Source organism: Urocampus carinirostris, chromosome 3 (genome assembly GCF_059441175.1).
Source record: "Urocampus carinirostris isolate Australia breed hairy pipefish chromosome 3, RoL_Ucar_1.0, whole genome shotgun sequence".
Lineage (NCBI taxonomy): Eukaryota > Metazoa > Chordata > Actinopteri > Syngnathiformes > Syngnathidae > Urocampus > Urocampus carinirostris.
In genome coordinates this window covers 45,668,069-45,688,764 of record NC_142351.1, presented here as the reverse complement: position 1 = coordinate 45,688,764, position 20,696 = coordinate 45,668,069, and positions in this window count along the sequence as shown.

Here is a 20,696-nt window from a genome sequence, read left to right as displayed (position 1 = left end):
TAGAAAATCGCATCTCCATAGTCTGGATTTTAATTTCCAGTTTTGCTGTGAGAGTCCATGTCTCACAATCGTAGAGGTAGATGAAAGTAACCAGCGCTTGCATGAGTCTGATCTTTGATTTCACTGCGATGTTCTTGTCCCTCCAAATGGGTTTGAGTCTGGCAAGTGTGGATGTGGTTTGAGCCATCTTAGCCATGATTTCTGGTTCTGATCCCTCTGCTGATATGACAGCCCCAAGATATTTAAATTTGGTGGCAGGTTTTAGCTCTGTGGTTGATGGGGATGTTTGTGGTGATATCTTTAGGATTTTTGGTCAATACTCTTGTTTGTTCTCTTCTTATTTCCATCCCATACTGGGTTGATGCTTGGTCCAGGCGATTGACCAGATATCTGAGTTCCTGTTTGTCTCCTGCCAATCCGGCAATATCGTCAGCAAAACGGATGTAAGTGACGTTATGTCCCACAATACTGACTGTACCTTCATGTTGCTCCAGAGTTTTGGACATGATACTCTCCGAGAAGATCTTGAATAAAGTTGGAGAGATAATGCAATCTTGTCTCACACCAACTTGGGACAAAACCACGCTCCAATGTTCAGTTCATAAAATGTAAACTTAGTTTGGAGCATCCAGTCATCCTATCAAAGTTAAAAGAAAATGCATAAATCCACAGAATAAATATTCAGAAAAAAATATAGATACAAAAAAATACCCATTATTCAACCCGATATACACACATTAAAAGTAAAAGTGCAGACATGGTACCATAAAAACTCAATAGCAGCATAAATAAATCAGTCAATGTTCGAGTACAATTGTGAATGACAGTCATTATCGTTCATTCGGGAATTATGATAGAAAGAAGTGATGAGTAATGATTGTTTACTGCAGTAGTGCAACCAGTTATTGTCAGTTGGTGGGTGTGATTGATTTTCCAAGTGTGTGTGTGAGAGGGGAAAAGAAGGGGGCAGTCTAGATGTTCCGGTCTGTATTAAATGGTATTTGCTTCCCGAGGGCAGCAGGTGGAAGAGGCGGTGAGCAGGATGTGCTGTTAGCGGAGGATGTTATGGACTCTTCTCAGGCAGAGCGTGGTACCATTGATAAGTGCCGCAATGTTGGCATTGGCATTCAGTTGTTCAACTAGTTCCTGGCCCATGTTGTACTTCCGCATGTTGGCCCACAAGGCAGCTTGCCATACTGTGTCAAATGCCTTCTTGAAATCAACAAAGACGTGATGGAGGTTTCTCTTGTGTTGTTGAAACTTCTCACATGCGATGCACAGTTTAAAAATCTGTTCTCTGGTACTCCTTCCCTCCCTGAAACCTGCCTGTTCTTTGGCTAGGATGTTTTCAGCCTGTGGTTTCAGTCTGTTCAGTAAGAACCTTCAGCATATCTTTACTTGCATAGCTAATGAGATTGATGGTTCTGTAGTTGAAGTATAGTTGAAGGTTTCCTTTCTTTAGTAGCATAATTACTCACGATTTTGTCTATGCAGATGGCCACTGTCATGTTTTCCAGATCTTTCCACAAATCTTTGTCAAAATGCCTAGGGTTTGCTCACCATCATTGTGTATGAGTTATAAAGGGACATTGTCAATTCCTGGAGATTTTCTGTTCTTCAGTTTGTTGATTGCTGCCCCTAACGCTTCTCTGAGAATAGGTATTCTTAAGGACCTCAGGGTCTCCCTGTATCAGGTGGTTGTAGAATTTGGAGCAGTATTCTGTCCATCTATTCATGATAAATTTTTCTCTAGTTCTAGAGTTCTGTTCGCGGAGGATGCTATATAAATGCAGATCATTTCATTTACATCTAGTTAGCTTATTCACTACGTCATTCTGAGTGCATCTTACTTTTGCCTGTTTTGTTTGTGTAAGGCATTTCACAATCTGGAAGGCTTTTTTGTTAAGGCACTCTTCTAACTCCGAGCATTGGTCTTCGATCCATTTCTCATTTGCTTCCTTCAAACTTTTTCTAACTTTCTTGATGGCTGCTTTATAGTTGGCTGATTCCCCAGGGCTTTTTCTTTTTGTCTTCAGTTCTCTAAACATCTTTATCTTCTTGTGGTGTTTTCCTACTATTTATTTTGCTGCTTCAAACATAATTTTTAAAAACCTGGTGTTCAGGGTTCAGACATCTTCGTCCAAGGCAAGTAAAGGTGCAAACTTCCCACCGATAAAGGCCTGGAAGCTCTCGACCACCTGTGGGCCTTTCAGTTACTCAAGGTAAAACGTGATCTGTGGGTTACATGACTCCTTGACCTTCTGGAAGCAAACACAGAAGTTTATCATGATCACTTCCCGCACCTGCTCCTGGAGATGTGCGCATGCTTGCTGTCTTGATTCCACTTCTAAAACATTGTGGAATCCACTGTGGTGGATTCCATTCTGCATGGTGTCATGTCTATTTTCTGGAGTTCTTGTGTTTGCTAAGAGTGTTTGCCAGCACCACGTTGTTGTAGTTAGCTAGTTCAAGAAGCCGTTGTCCTCTTCCATTGATTTTTAGGTTCGACCTGGTTCCACATGTTTTCTTCCAGTCTCTTTGAGCATTCACACTAATTTGGGCGTTACAGTCTCCGTGCAGGATGATGATGTCTTTCTTTATTGCTTTGTCGATGATGTCTTATGCCTGGGCATAAAAGTCCCCAGTTTCTTTGTCACTCTGTTCTAAGGCTGGTGCATATGCCTGGATGACATATGCACCATTTTCAGTTGCTGGAAGTTCTTGTGATATTGAACGGTGAATCACTGAGGTGCAGCCATAAAGAAGAATCGTCTGCACCCACCCGGAGTGGGGAACCGGGGCTACACTGTGGGGGTCCCGGCAGCAACGGCCTGGGTTGTGGAAAGTAGAAGTAAGAAGGGAGAGGACCGCAAAGAGGACTGGAGGATGCTGCTTGGGAGGGTGGGATGACAGAGCTATGCCCTTGCACAATAGTTTTGCCCTTTACACTTTGGTTAACTACTATTAAAGGATAATAACTCTGAAGTTGTTTGATTGATGTTGAAAATGTCAGAAAAAAGTGATAAAATGTCATATCGTCATGTCATATTGTCAGATGTAGCAGGGTTGTGGGTGTGCTTGGTGGCTGTTGAGATTGTCAAATTTGTTTTGCTGCTGTTGGTGTCGGTGGATTTGTTCAGAACAAAAACAATCGACTTTGGCCTGGATGAATCTATTGACACTAAAAAAGATGTTATACAACGAAATTGTGAATACGCTTGATTGCTATTAAGATTTTAGAGAAGGGTTGTTCAAACCTTATATTGTGTTTGCTGTTAAAAGTCATGTTGAAATATAATATTGTGAAAGTGCTTGATTGCTGTTGAGATTGACAAGATTGTTTTCTGTTATTAGTGTCAATGAATTTGTTCAAACCATTAATTGCTGTTAAAAATGTTGAAAAAATTGTTAGAATGTCATATTGTCAGATATAACGAAATTGTGAATATGCTTTATTGCTGCTAAAATTATCGAGAAAAATTGTTCAAACCTCACATTGTTTATTTGCTGTTAATAGTGTCAATAAAATTGTTCAAACCAAAAAAAGGTGCATTGTGATGAGCCTGCCTGAGATTGGGCATAATTCTAATACAGAGGCCTTGATGTTTTTGTGCACCAAGAATCCCACTCCGAACACATGCCTTAGCTTCCCCACTGTAGTATAAAACATGGTCCTCATCAGTTGTCATTTCTGGGAGGTTTTTCCATCTGGTCTCACATAGACCCAATAGGTCCCAAGAGTATGCTTCCATCTCTTGAATGAGTTTTTCCAACTTTCCCTGTTGGCTCAAGGTGCCGGTGTTCCATGTGGCAGTGGCAAAGGTGTTCATGCCACGCAATCTAGGTGTCTTCCTACCAGTCACACATTTATCATTATTAAAAAATTCACAATTGTCTGTCAGCTTCCTTTCATTACTTTCCTCCATGGTTTCACTGCTCCCAGATATGTGCTTTCATATTTAAGTATTTAACCAATCACATTTCAGTTATCACTTATTGCTAAGCTCAGGAATCTACCCCGAGGCCTGCAGAACAGGATCTTCAGGCTCTCATGAGACCAAACAAATGAAAATGAAGCTGTTAATTTAGTCAACCAGATCGAGTTTGTTCAAATTTGTATTCTGGAAGGCCTTGAGAAACTTTACCGCTTTCAAAAATATATGGGGCAGTAATTCACCAAAATAATTGCCCCAACATATATATATTGAATATATTATTAATATATTGGGGTGCAGTATTTGTACTTGCCTGAAATAATGACATAAATAATATTTTTTTCTTTTAAATTGTGTGCTTTTTTTTTTAAACGTTTATTTAAAATCTCACTTATCCCTGGTTGTACCCTTTTGACACCCAGTCTCAAATATACAGTAAAGTGAAACATTCCATGAAGCCTGTACTGTGAAGTGTTGCTTATGTTTCATAATAGTTTTATTTCAGTTTTCCATGCCTTATAAAAGGCACACCAAAACCAAGATATAAATAACAAAATTGGCATTCATTTAAACCTCTTTTCAATCCAAAGTACATTTACAACGATCGCCCAAGGACAACCGGCAATATGAGGCATGTGCTTTGCTAACAATGGTAGTAGTATTATATATGACACGATAAAATATAGCTGTAAACGACTGCAATTATGGCTCACTAATATATGGTTGATGACAGCAGAGTAATAAGCGGTTCTCGGGAGTGTGCTCAATATTCTGCACGGATGTTACCCTACAGATTATTGTGTACCAATAACCTCATAAACAATAATGATGTGTTAGCAATGCTTTTCCACAAACATATTAAGGAAGTTGCAATTAAACTTGCTGAACTCTGCCTAGCAACACACTGTCAGCTATAGTATTTTACTATTTCATGCGTGGGTGGGCCCAAGAGACGGGGAGCAAGAACTGAGGCAAGGGAGCTCAATATAAGGATGTATTTAACCCTCGTGACATTCAGGTACATATTGTGTACATTTTCATATTTTTTGTGTATTTTCGAGACCATTAAAAAGTAAACACTTGGGGGCTCAAATTTCCCCCGGGTTGTGAAAACATGTAGATGTTCAAAATGGCATTATGCTGTGATTTATGTTATTGCACTTTGGGAGCCAAACACAAAATGTGCTATGGACATCATACATTTTAATACTACACATGTACAGATAGGTCCAATGCCACCAAACATTTTGAGTGGTTTTAATTAAAAAAAATGTTATAATTGGCTTAGTTAAGAAACTTTGATGATGAATTGATGTTCAAATAATGCACACTGATATGTATTGTGTCACAAAAAATGCATGCCGTGAAGGTTACTAAGAAAATTAGGAACAACCAAGTAACAAAAAAAACAAAGGACACAAAGCAAATGAGATATCTACACAAAATGAAACCTGAAAAAGACCAAACTACAAACAAAGACCGAAACCAGAAATGTAAAATGCAACGAACAAGGTAATAAACTAACAAAATGTACAAATGAAAACCCTCCCCCAAAGCAAGTAACAGTGATTCTCGGGTCGAATCTCTGAAGCAATTCCCGAGTAATGTAAGTGAGTGGTTAACGAACGGTAAGTCGATGGATGTGTTGACCTATGTGGTGATATTGGAAGCTTCGCGAAACGGTTGTATCACGTGAATGATTCAGGAAATGACTCGCTAGGTTGAGTGTAGTTCAAAATCAAAGCGGCAAAAAACGCTATGGATTCCCTTCACTTTTTGGGTCCCTTATTGCGCTACTTTATCCATCCGTTTTGACAACGTTCAGTCCTGGGAATCACAGAAATATACGCTTCCAATTCCAAACAAACTTGCAATTTCATATATATGTATCACTGCATCATCAGTACCATGTGAAGTAGTTTTTTGTTTTTGTTTTAAAGAGATAACGTTCTCTCAAAAAAAAAAAAACAAAAAAAAAACACATGAGTCCAAAATATGAATTTAACTAAAAAATGAATAAAAACAATTTATCTCATCTCACATTTTTATTTGTTGCACATGCACAAAGGCCAAGTAACACTGTTTGTATACATACACACATACATATATATACACACACACATATATATATATATATATACCTAGCATGTTATACATCATTCTGTTCACATGATAGATTGCATGGACGAAGAAATTAATCAGCTTGCAGCCACAACTTTTGTGTCAAGTATTTCCCTGCAAGACTACACTTATTCGTGGGGCTTCAATTTGCAATCACTACGAAATGGAAAATGCAAGGAACGAAGTAACAAACTATTGGGCACAAAAATTACACGAAATTGTTAAAACAAGTACCCTAAACAAAAGAAACCACACCGCCTGAGGCAGTGTAAATGCAAGTGACCCAACCACGGGTGCTGTTCAAAATGTTATTATAAAGGGTCAGGCTAATTGGGGGCAGGTGTGTGGTGATTGGATGCACCTGTGCCCAGTTACAACAAAATTGAAGGGCTTTTCCTTTTAATGCAAGAAAGAGATTTAGAGAGCGGCTGGCCCAGGTTCATACTACCATCCGGTAACTTTGAGTTGAACCATGTCCATGCAATGATTCAATCACAATCGTCCCTAGAGTTGCGGTTTCTCACGAGTTGTCGGTCACCCATTATATCGGTAATGGATCTGACATTTGTAAGTTAAAAGCTTGGCAGAGGGAGCTTGTGAAAGTTTTTACGTAGCCTGGCTGCAGAACGCCGTACCTTCGGCAAAGCTATTGATTTCTCTCCCCGGGGCGCCTCAGTTACTTCTCGGACCCGATAACTATCAACAGAGCCCAGGCTATTGATAACCATTTCTTTGTGTCTTCTGATTTTTGATTGATGAATTTATCTTCAATATAACGAGCCGCTAAAAGCTAGCATTCGCCAAGCTTTCCAGTTTGTTTTGGGTGTAGACATTGACTTGTGCGCCCACCAGGCTGTTCGACTGACAGCATAGACCAGCCTATTGCTTACGAAGACAACCACGCCCACCCGACACTCAAAGTCCTCCCTAGCCTGCCCTGTGATACCATTTGCTGTGTGCTCCGTCAAAACACAACACAGGATACAGTGATGTAAATGACGATAAAGACAATTCAATTTGAAATATACACGGGGTGAACCAGTGATAACTGACGCGCGAAGTAGAAAGGGGTCTCTGCATGACAATTGCATAACCATGAAAAAAAACACGAAAAGCTTTAGGGCAAATGAAGCTTTCTATGGTACAGTAGCTAATCACACCCACTCCAGCGAGACAGTCAAAAAGTGTTTATCCAAATGGTTTGTATACAACAAACTTTTTTATGCATGCTCCTCTTCTATTTAGTTTCATCTGGTTTGTGTCAGCCAGTGAAGACTTATTTCCCTTGCGTCTCTCAGAGTGCGCATGAATCTCCAGTGCTCACTGTTTTGTGTGTGTTTTTTTCCCAGTGACTTTGCCTCTGGCGTTGTCTTTGATGTCTAAAATAAAATATTTTCTTGCTGGTTTTATCTACTTTTGGGAAAATCTGCCTTTGCTTTTTTCTCTTTCTCATGTTGACAACAGAGATGGGACACAGTGTGATACTAGAGAAGCTTCCTTCCACGTTATTTTTTCCAGGGTTCATACACCTTTTCTAATAGCCAAATTCAAGCACTTTTTAACATCTTTCAAAAACAATATTACAATTTTTCCAGTACCATTAAAAGAAGAAATCCTGCCTGAATCATGAATTTTGCACTCACAAATATATCAGTGAATTACATATGCAATTTTTAATCCTGTTTGTGCATTTACAAAGACATATGATTTTTAGATCTTAGGTAAATCAAGAACAAACATACATATCTCTGCCATATAAGTCTTGGGTAACCATAACAGTAATACGTAGCTTACATTTTCAGTTGCTGGAAGTTCTTCCCATTACAATTTACCACCGGGAAACACTACTTTATTTTTTGCAAGGCCTATTATAAATGTCCACATTTGAAGCGTAATCCTTGCACTAATACACATTACACAGTGTCCTGTACATGTGTAACATGCACCTGTCCTCTTGGGCGCGACCCATGGGGGGCGATGACGCTCCATAGGACAATGCCGTACAAACTAATGCCAGCTGCAGTTAATCCAGAGGCAAGAAGAAATGCAATGGCAAATAGATGCCACCATAGAGCAGTGTCAGCGTGATTTTTCAGCACACTTGTTGAGAAACATGACAAAAAATGTAAGCATTAAAATGGACTTCAACCAAAATAGTAAAACTTTTCAATCCTTGAATACACATTTAAATTCAAGCATTTTCAAGGATTTAAAGCACTCGTATGAACCCTGCATTTATATTTTAGGGTGCTCCTCAGTGTGACTGATTTTTGTGTTGCATTCATCTGCATCACATTCTCCTTGTGTCACATGTTTTTTTAATGAGAAATGAAAAACAAACTAAGGCCATTCTCTACATCGCATGTGTCAAACGTATGGCCCGTGGGCCAAATGTGGATTTGATGAAGATTTTATGTTATTAGGTATGCGTTTAATGCAATTGTTTTACATCTCCTCGTATGAAAATCTGAAACACAGGCACAATTTTTGGACTGGTTGAGTCTGTGTTGCTCGATAATTGTTCTTAAGAACATAATACAATACAGTTATTATTATAAGTCTAAGACAGGGGTTAGCAACAACGGCTTCGGAGACGCATGCGGCTCTTGGGCTAAACGGCTCCCTTGCTCATATTAAAAAAAAAATAAAAAAAAATTATATATATATATATATATATATATATATATATATATATATATATATATATATAATTGAAAATGATATGTTTTCTGTTGGAGGACAAGCATAACACAAACATTTTTAACGTTTTCCAGTAGTATTCTACAGTGTGTGTTGCCTTCCTTACAAGAGGGCCCGGTCACACAGCCGTTTGCGTCTGTATCGAGGCTGATCACGGCCAGAAATTTCTGCCTGTGAAGCAGACGCTGTTGGACGCTTTGAGATCGCCATACAGACGAGATACAGCAGTGCTTTACACGCGGTCGGAAATTCACACGCGGTTGGCTGCGCGAAAAAGTTTTGCGCTGCTCAAAACTTTAGGGCCCGGTCACACAGCCTTTCACGGGCGTATCGAGGCTGAATCACGGCCAGAAATTTCTGCCCGTGAAGCAGACGCTGTTGGACGCTTTGAGATCGCCATATAGACGAGATACAGCAGTGCTTTACACGCGGTCGGAAATTCACACGCGGTTGGCCGCGCAAAAAAGTTTTGCGCTGCTCAAAACTTTAGACCACGTGTTAACCGCGGGCGGCACATGTGGTACACACGAGGTAATGACGCGGAAATGACGCGGAACGACGTGCTATGGCCGCGGCCAGGGCGTGGTTGCACGTGGGTAGGACGCGAAATTTCAGCGGGTAATCGTGGGTGGGGCACGGTCATAGCATGTTCTGCGCCTGTATCGCGGTGTTATTACGTGAAATTAGCGTGTTACGCGTGTGACGGTCAAACGCCTTTCTCAGCGCATACACAGCGCGATTTGCCGAGCACACGTCAGTTGTGCTCGAGACGTCAAGGGGTGAACATGGATCCCTGTCACTGTAGTGACCTCGTCTTAATCCATTTTTATTTCTTGACATTTCTTTTCATTTCATAACAAGATAATAAAATTAAAATAAAAAACTATTACAATAATAACATATTGGCTTCTTCGGTGCCATAGCTTGAAATCTTGATCTTCACGGGACTGTGTCTTGAGCAGTTAGGATTTCTACAGCCCGGTTTTATGCCGAGAAATGCATCCCTGCTGAGATATGCATCCCCCCCGCTACTGCAACCACTTTTACCTCGTTTTTTCTCACTTTTATATCACTTTTAGGGAATGTAATGGCGAACATATAACCAAATCCACTTCGTCTTGCATTTGTTGGAAATGTAATACAACTTAAACCATTCCGTCTTTGTTTTTGTTGTGAACGTAATCGAACGGTAATGCACGCCCTATACAAATCACTTTTGAGAACTGTTATGCACTCTACCGTAAAGCTTATTATGCAGAAATAAGCTTTACGGTAGAGTGCATAACAGTTTCAATACGAGCGATTTGAATAGAAAAAGGCAAAATAAACATGTTACCTGCTCAAAAGTATACAGCGTGCATTACCGTTCGATTACATTCACAACAAAACAACAAAAACAAAGACGATATGGTTTAAGTTGTATTACATTCCCAACAAATGCAAGACGATGTGGTTTTGGTTATATGTTCGCCATTAAATTCCCTAAAAGTGATATAAAAGTGAGATAAAACGAGGTAAAAGTGGTTGTAGTAGCGAGGGGATGCATTTCTCGGCATAACACCGGCTCGGCAGCTTTTATACCCGTGGTCCACACGCGGAAATGACGCGGAAATGACGCGATGAGGAAGCGGAACAGTCACCGGCGTCTGTTTTGCGGGCATACCACCGATGAACAGCGGGTTGGCCAATTTTGCGCATTTTCCATCGCGGGCACCACGGGCAAAAAAAAAAAACGCAAAATTTTACTCGCGATACAGACGCAAACGGCTGTGTGACCGGGCCCAAAGATAAAGCTTTTCATTTTTTTCAGCCCCATCGATTTGTTTTATTTTTTGCTTTGCTCTAATTTTGCTCATTCAACATTTTGGGTTGCCAACCCCTTGTTTAAAACAATGGCTTTGCTCAGAAATGCAAACTAACACTTTATGCTAATATGATTAAAATATTGTAATATTTTGTCAATCACATAGTCAAAACAATATCAAAGCCTATGTATTTAAATCAAATACTTATTGTATGCACAGGTTGACAAAGAGGTCAATTGTACATACTGCTATCTAAATGGAAAGAATCATTTCGTTTTGTCTTAAACTACGTCAAATGTGTCAAACTAATGGGCTGTGAACCAAAATCATAATTTTATATGGCCTGTGAGTCTGAGCATCTAAAAATAAATGGGCCAAAACATTTCCCCTCAATGAATGTTGAGAAAAAATGTTGAAAAAGATTTTGTCATTTTGTTATACAGATGCTCCCCTACTTAAGACCATTCGACTTATGAAAAACTGTAGATAGGGCCCCTTTTTTTCGGGATGTCGAAAATAATCCGGAAATTGCTGTAAATCAGATTTTGCATTGTGCACCCTTTTCTGAGCACAGGACAGTGCTGTAATGCTTCTGTTCGCAGCTACTGTCATGTGGCGCTGTGTGAGCTTGCCCAGCATTCACCCCGAAGAAGAAATCTTCTCCCCCTTACTAGTTCGTGTGTAAACATACTGCACTGAAACTGCAGCGTGCCAAGAGCTTCGACATTTTTATTGTTTAATATCTCGTGCATCCATTCAATATGGTTGGTGTAAACTGGAATATGTAAGCTATATGCATTTGAGAAGATGGTTGGATCGCTTTTTTTCGGACACTTTTTAGCACGGAGGGGGGAGTCGCCTAACTCTTAATGCTCATCTTCCAAAAGTAAGTTAAACTCAGGTTTATCTGTCTTTATAGAGCATATTATTTTATGAAATATTTATTTTTTAGTACAAAACAATACATGTTACTTATACAAGCCTTAAACATACTTACATGAACCGTAAACATACAAAATATAGCACTTACGGACAAATTCAACTTATGAATAATCGTCTTGTTCGTAAGTAGGGCAGCGTCTGTATGTAGTAGCCCCATGGAGCGAAAGTCCAGGGTTCGTTTCCAGCTGCTGCCGCCTTTTCTTTCCAACTGTTTTCGAATTGAATAAATTATTGAATTCATTACATTTATTTTGCATGCCACTACATTAAGTTACATTTGTAAGATACATCAGGCCCTTTGAGGACTGCCATTAGGCTGATTTGTCTTCGGTGATAATGAGTTTGACACCCCTGCTCTGCATCTTCCCTAATTCTGAAGAAGAAAAACAATTTGGACGGAAAAGCAAGACGTTACCTTCTAAGAGTCAGGTTTAAGCTATAAACCAACAGTTTTATCCAGCATAATGTTTCATGTGACTTTCAAAAGGCCTTTTGGGGGTCAAAATAAAGCCAACATTGACTTGTGAAACAGCCCACGACTCACTTGATTTGTATCCCGCTTACCCCTGTCAAGTTCGATCAATGAGAAGACCAAACACAAAACAATGTTTGGGATTAAGAAGACACCTCAAAGGGGATAACTCTCCTACACCGCAGAGCCGAGTGAGTTTTTTTTTTTTTTAATTTCTTCACTTATCACTCAGTTTAGGAGACATTATTCTCGGTCAAATTCAGACAAGTGTGGAACATCCTCAGGGGGGATTGTGTCCATAGATAATCAACATGTGGATGGACAAAGTCCAGATAAAATTCAGCAAAAGAAGTAGAATTGAAACGGTAACGCAATTATTACCGGCACACCTAATTTCTGCATTTTTTTCTAGTTTCAATAAGATTTTTATTACAGTGGATAAACATTTGAATGACTTAGCAATTTATTAAAATTTTAATTCAACCTAAACATTGAAACTAGCAGGAAAACCTAGGGCTCTGTTGTCGGTTCTTGCCAGCACAATTTTGGTGTGAAAAATTAGCTCTATCTGCATTGGTTTGCTCAGTCCCTGGGTTGGTATTTCTGCATGGGTGCAAACGAGCAACATAGCAAATTTGTAAGCTTCTGACGCATATTGAATAAAACAATTGAGCAGGTTAAACTAGAATAATGACCAGCTAAACTGAAACAACTTCTAGTAAATAATATTCACTTTTATGCCCAATAAACTGCATCCAAAATGCCTCGCTTGCAGTAGCCTCAGCCATTTTTACCAGACTTAAGATGCACAGAAAATAACAGAAAAATATACATATATATATATATATATATATATATATATATATATATATATATATATATATATATATATATATATATATATATCATCTCATTAGCCGTACCGCTTGTCCTCATTAGGGTCGTGAGGGGGCTGGAGCCAGTCCCAGCCATCTCCGGGCAGGGGACACCCTCAACTAGTTGCCAGCCAATCGCAGGGCACCCGGGACAAACAACTTATTCGCTCATTCACACGTAGGGACAATTTGGACCGGCCAATTCACCTGAAATGCATGTTTTTGGAACGTGGGAGGAAACCGGAGTGCCCAGAGGAAACCCACGCAAGCACGGGGAGAACATACAAACTCCGCACAGGAAGTCTGGAGCTGGATTCTAACCCACGCAGGAGGTTCCCATGACATGAACGCAGGAGGTTCCCATGACATGAACTGTGCCGCATATATATATATTTATATACAGTATATATAGTAATGTATATGGTGTTACTGGATGGTGTTACTGTTAAACGTAAAACTTTTGCATTCAGCCCCAAAAAATAAATTTGGGTTTCATCTGACCAGAGCTCCTTGTTCCACATGTTATTTCTGATTTTGTATGTATCTTCTTGCAAACGCTAGACGGCTTTTTTATGGTGTTCTTCAAGAACATTTTTTTTCTTGCCACTCTTCTATAACAGGCACATTTTTTGTATGATTAATAGTTAATTTATGCACGGATTGTCCTACCTCAGCTGTGTATGCCTGCAGGTCATCCATTGTGGTCATTGGTTGCTTCTCTGATTAATTATCTCCGTTTTTAGGCTGAAAGTTTGAAAGGACTATCAGGTCTTGGTAGGTTTGCAGTGGTTTTATGCTCTCCATTTTGATATTATTGCTTGCTCAGTGCACCGGGAGATGTGTAAATATAACAAACTCTTCTTGTATTCCATTCCTGCTTTGAACTTTACCTCAGCTTTATCCCAGACCTGCCTGGTGTGTAATTTGTTCTTTTTAATACTGTCTGTTCTTCTCTAAACCCATCACAGAGCAAGTGCATTTAAACTGTGACTTAGTAACACACGGGTACACTCTGTTTTTCAGTTTCAGTCATTTAATTCGACATTGTATCATTCATAAATCATCATCATGTCACGGTTGCCATGGCGCCCAATTGGTCCCCGCCGTGTGGCACCAGCTTCTGTCATGGTTGCCATGGCGCCCAATTGGCCCCACCCATGGACACCAGCTGAAGCTCGTTGACAGATTGCTCCCTGTCACTACTTAAACGCTGTCCTGAGAGTCAACTTTTGTCGGAGCGTCTGCGGAACTCTGTTTTGACATGTCAAGCCCTGAGTTTTTCCTGTGTTTTTGCTCTTGTTTTGCCAAGCCCTGTGAATATCCGTTTTTTTCCCTTGTTTGTGCTCCTGTTTTGCTCTAGCCACGATCTGTTTGATTTTGACCACTTCCGCGTTCTGAGCAATCTACTCCTCACGACCAACGATTTCCGGATTGAGTGTGCGCTCCTTTCTCTTCTCCCCAATAAACTGTGAGTAACGTTACGTGAGTGGGTCCTGTTTTCTGTTCTGGTCTCTGACACATCAGGGAACTTCTGGAGTCAGTTGGTTGCATGGGTTGAATACACTTAGTTTTTATTTCTTTTTTTGTTCTAAATGTAATAGCAAATGCCTGAAATGTGGCCACCTGACAAAAAGTTCTTTAGGGCGCCATTACTTTCGCTATGCATTGTAGTTACAATTTTCCAGTAGCATGCCCAACACTGGACTAAAATGCCTCTAAATGATTGAAAAAAACGGTTTAAAGGCATAGAAAACAGTTTCCTTCAAACACCATGTGTTGTATAATTCCTAAACTTGGTAATCATTAACTGCAATACGCCTCAAAGGTCATTTCAGTGCCGGTTGCTCTCCAACCTCACTTGAAGACGCTGTTGCATTATTTTTTTTGTTTGTTGTCGGCAGTGTTGGAGGGGTGATAAATGTGTGTTATATGACAAAGGGAAAGAGACACAGGGGGACAAAATGTGCCCCTCTAGCCTTTGTAATTATCTGCCAATTTTCTCCCCGTCAGTTGCCTTTATCATCCCGTTCAGATCTCACCTAGGGGTCGGAGACACCGAGTCGGTGGCACCTCTATCTCTCAGCGCGTACCACGTGAAATGTAGAAGTCCTCCTGTTGACCTCTGTCTGCCAACGTGCCGCTCGCCTTATTTGTTTCCCCGTAACAGGAGACATTTGGAGATAAGGATAATTATCAATCAGTGACCTCGTCTGCTATTTATGCCTCCGCTGAGGGAGAAAGTGCCGGGTGGATGTTGTCTCCTGATATGCTTTCAGGATGGCCTGATAAACTGTCCCTGCTTTTGTCTGGAGATTTTATCTGCTTTGAAAGCAGATCAAAAAGTAGATTCTGTCGCCAGGCTGAAGTTGGACACATTTGAGAACACACTTTAAAAGATGTACTGTATTTTACGTATTTTGAGGTACATAAGATCCATCAATGGTCTTTTGTAAGGTACTATGGACTATAAGGCAAATTAAATTGGGGGACGAGTATTAAGTAAGCTCCTGTGTGTTCAAGTAGATATTAATGCATTGCGTCATCTATCAGAATGCACTATGCAAATCAGTGTTCCTTACACCGCAAAAACACTGTATTAATGATAGAAGGTCAAATGCCTCGTCGTATGTCATTTGTACCACTGGTGATCTACTGACAAAGTCTAGGCATTTACACCACCACCAACACTGGGGTTCGATTACCTTTGCAGACAATGTTTTGCAGTTTAGATCATTGATGCTTATCAATCTGATCAATCATCGCACAACCATTGCCCTATCACTGTAAAATTGTTGGGTAGCACAAACCTTTGATTACTGTATCCATATCCAATGTCATCAACCATTATATGCACTATATAAGGCGGACTTTTAAAATTCTGGTCAAGTTAGGGTTTTTAGGTACGCTTTATAGTCCGGAAAATACGCTAGTCTTATGTAACGTTGCGAAAAAAGTATGACATTCAACAGGAGAGCCCATGGGTTGAACAGATGCCAGTTCACGAAGCTATCACTCTATCTTTGAGACAAAATGTAATCCACCATCTGATGTGGCATTTGAAAGGCACCACAATAAGCAAGTGAGGTTAAAAAGAAAATGACAGACGTCAAAAGTAAACAACCTTCTAGTTAAACAGATATGCTTTCACAATGCAGGTGAAGTAGTGATCCCACTGTAAGCCTTTACTTCTACTCTCTCCCTTCAAGTTGAAATGTCAGAGCTCTATTGCTCACAAACGGTTCTCGTCTGCCAAAGGGGACAGCGCATAATTAAAGAATATGTTCGAGCTCAGGGAAACATGACGGAACTAAGATGCCTCTCGAGGTTTTCAGTGCAAATTCGTTATCCAAGCTAAAGCCGAGGAATACAGAGTTCATTATAAACAGCATACTTATATTTAGTGTTTCAGAGAGTTGCTCATGTGCACTGTTGTACCAAAAAATCTTTGGGAGTTTGTCCCAGCACAAAGGGAGACAAATACCACATTGATTACTAACATTGACGTGGCATTTAGGGCCACTTTGCTGCATGGTCAAGCAAACAAATTCGAACTGTCCCTTCAACCCATTAAACGGGTGTTTTGGCTGCATTGAGGGGTGGGGGAAATCAATCTGTGTGAAGCAGTTTTGTTGTTATTGTTTTCCCATTCTTATCCAGAGTGGAAAATATTGTTGTGCCGCACCCTCAAACTTGTTTAATTTTTGCTTCAGTGCTTGATTGAAGCGGAAAAAGCTGCCTTTTTGTCATATTACACCCCGAGCAGAGTATTTTGTTTGTTCTTCAGTTTTTCCCTTTGCCTTCATTTGTCTCTCAATAATTACGTTTTTATTTCTAAACCGTGTAGTGGCACAGCAGCTGAATGATTTCATATCAGAGAACAATCTTTTTGAATCCATGCAATCAGGATTCAGGGCTAACCACTCTACTGAGACAGCTCTGATTAAGGTAACCAATGATCTCCTACGGGCAATGGACTCTGGCGCTTCATCACTTTTGCTGCTGCTGGACATTAGTGCTGCTTTTGACACAGTGGACCATAATATCTTACTAGAACGGTTGGAAAAATGGATTGGTCTCTCAGGAAACGTCCTCTTATGGTTCAGATCCTACCTCTCAGATAGGACGCACTGTGTTAAATATGGCGAAATTACATCTGAGCCCTTTAGTGTTAACTGTGGTGTTCCGCAGGGTTCAGTGCTTGGCCGCCTTTTTTTCAGCATTTACATGCTTCCATTAGGTGATATTATTGGCAAGTATAATATCAGTTTCCATTGCTACGCAGATAACACTCAACTATATCTCCCTATGGAGGAATCTGCCACACTAAACTGTGCAAATTTGAAGGCCTGCCTCACTGAGATAAAAGAGTGGATGTCACTCAATTTCTTGCGTCTTAACTCTGAAAAGACCGAAATGTCAGTTATTAGTCCATCTAAATGCCGCGACTTATTCTCTAAAACTGCTGTGAACATTGACAAATGTCACATCACACAGAGTGACTCAGTTAAAAATTTAGGTGTCACATTTGACCCCGATCCGTCCTTTCAAACACATGTGAAGAAAATTAATAGAACCGCTTTCTTCCATCTTTGTAACATTGCTAAAATTCATCCTATACTGTCTCAGTCGGATGCGGAGATTATAATTCACGCATTTGTTACCTCCCGTCTCGATTACTGTAATGCACTACTCTCCGGTCTTCCGATGACCAGACTCAAGAGTCTTCAGCTGATACAAAATGCCGCAGCGAGGCTTTTAACTAGGACAAAAAAGTCTGATCACATCACCCCAATTTTGGCTAACCTGCATTGGCTCCGTGTTAGCCTAAGATGTAATTTCAAGGTTCTCTTATTATTATACAAAATCATACATGGACGTTCCCCCTCATATCTTTCAGATCTGATTTCCCCCTATGTTCCGGCCCGAAGCCTTCGTTCTGAGAGCGCCGGTCTTCTGGTGATCCCAAGAGCCAAGAAGTGTTCCGCTGGTTCGAGAGCGTTCTCCATCCGGGCACCGGTGTTGTGGAATGCTCTTCCCCCTGAGATCCGATCCGCAACCTCAGTGGAAATGTTTAAATCTAAGCTTAAAACTCACTTCTACTCAATAGCATATGAATAACCTAAACTGCTCATGTGTAATAACCTGTGAAGCCCTTTGAGACTCTTTGTGATTAAGGGCTATACAAATAAAAATGACTTGACTTGACTAAACCAAGTTCTTGAGATCTACGATTGTGGAATCCTCCTTTATTTTAGTATTTTATGTAATCTGGGTAAAACTGGGGAAAAAAACTAAAAAATCTTGTTTTAGTATAATTGCACTTTGGAACATTTGATACATGGTTGCAATTTGTTTTTAAAAAGCTGTACTGAATTTAGAACTTTGTTACCTTCTGTAGCCATCTCATGGTTTAAAGTCATGATCGCAGCCTCAGTCGGCTCATTCATGATGCACATGCAAGTACGTGCATTTCCCCCCAGCCCACATTAATCAAATCTAAAAAAAAGAAGGAAACTAAAGACAAATAGAAAAAAAGAGTAGGACAAAATGAAAAACAAAGAAAAAGGGGTAAAAGTAAGAGAAATGGAAAGAGAACAAGATAAAGAGCTAAGAAAAAGGAAAAAGCAGAAACAAGAAGAAAATAAATAAAGTAACGTTTCGCACAATGGTTTATTTAGGGAGTGGGAAGCCCTCGCGAATGAAGCGTGGTCGGAGATCGGAAAAACACGGTCAGCCGGAAGCAAGTTATTGGGGATCGATATAGGTAACAGAATCAGGATACGGGTAGCCGGGACAGGAGAACGTAGCTTGGATCAGGGATCGATACAGGAAACAGAATCAGGATACCGGTAGCCGGGACGGGAGAATGAAGCTTGGATCGGGGATCGATACTGTAGACAGGTCGGGATCAAAACAGGAGCCAGACTCAAAAGTGCTTGCCTTGCATGCGCTGAGGTTCGTAGACGGACTGACCAGTTTTGAAGGAGAATGACGTGTTTAAATAGGAAGACTACTTAGGGAATGAGTGGCAGCTGGGGCTGAACAAGTTATCGCAGGTGAGGGCAATTGGCAAATCATGACAAAATCAAAAATTAAAGGCATAAAAGGGGGAAAAGAAGACAAAAACAAAAGGGGAAAGGATAAGAGGATGAAAAATTGGGAACTAAAAAGGATAAAAAAGAAAGAAAAGAAGGGATAAAAGAAAGAATTAAGATGGAAAAATGAGAAAGTATAGGTAATTGAAAATCATTAACATAAGGCAATAAATAATGCACTATAACTATGGCAGACGCAGGCAGGCATCTCGAGTGAGCAAACCTATGTCATAAAGACAATGCTTTACTTGTGTAACTCTTTCAAACCAGCATCAAATCATAAAAATTGCACTACCCACTTTTTTGCCGCATGTTGTCAGGTCGTCTATAACTTATTGACAAACCCAAAATAGGAATTTAAAAAAGACCAAATTTATTTCGCCATCTTGTTTTCCTAATTTTAAAAATTCAGTCCCCCTGTGTGAGCATAGCCCATTGAAGTTAACAGTTGGTGTTTTTTAAATTGGTTGGAAAAAAAAAGCGTATTACTTTTCTGCTCCGTTATAAGCTTCACATGGGACAAAATAATACACTGTGAGAGTGTAAAGTCACAAGATGATTCATTATCAGAATCAACAAAAGTGGTGTGGGTAATGGGGGAGAGTCCAAATACCTTCAGATCTGTCATAGTGAAAGGAGCTCGCCATTAATAAAAAGCTGCCAAGCAACTATCACAATTACCCCAACAAACTGTATCCCAAAAGACTTCTGCGTGGGCAAACAACCGTAAAATTCAAGCATTTTCAAGGGTTTCAAGTACCTGTACAAACCGTGTGTGATGGTGAGAAAAAAACCTAATGCTTTATCATGTGCCATCCATATCCCTAATAGTTTAGTGCCGTGAGACCTTGTGGCATTCTTATCTTTGCAAAAAATCATGACATTTTTTAGTATTTTTGCTTTCTCCAGTGATCAGCCGAGCAACTCGACCATTCATCTACATAAGTAAATGGCAGCAGATGTCTAATGTTTTTTCTTATAGTGTACTATTGGGCAGTACGGCAGAGCAGTGGTTAGCGCGTGTGCGGCACTGTTCTGAGGTCATGAGATCGAACCTCCTGTGTGAAGTTGGCATGTTCTCCCAGTGCTTGCGTGGGTTTCCTCCGGGCACTCCGGTTTCCTCCCACATTCCAAAGACATGCATGGCAGGTTAATTGGCTGGTCCAACTTGTCCTAAAGTGTGAATGAGCGAGCAAATTGTCTGTCCCTGTGTGCCCTGCAACTGGCTGGCAACCAGTTCAGGGTGTCCCCTGCCCAATGTTCCCTCTAATTTTCCACGGGTCTGAGCGTTCACACAAAGTCGGTGAGCAACGCTTGAAACAACAATGAGCAACCATAATCCCAAGTGTGGCAAGATAATTAATTATCAAACATGTCCAAAACTTGACATCAAGTTAGTTTCCGGCAATGCAAAATTATTTTTATCTTTTGAATGAATTGACTCATGTACTATTGCAAAGGTTGTATGGCCTACAAACGTTGTTTGTTCTTACAATTATTTCACAAGATATCCATTTCTTTTTATTTCCTGATATATTCTGTCGCATAATATTAACATTTTTGGGGGCTTATTTAGGCGGTTGCAAGATACAGAACTGCACTTAGTCACATTTTTTAGGGGAAGTACAATGTTGGCAACAAGATTCACTTCATATAATTGGAAATTATTTGAATGCAACACAAACTTTTTCTTCTTTTTTCTGTTTTTTTTCTACTTTTTTTTAAAATTCCTTTAAAAAAAATCTCATTGT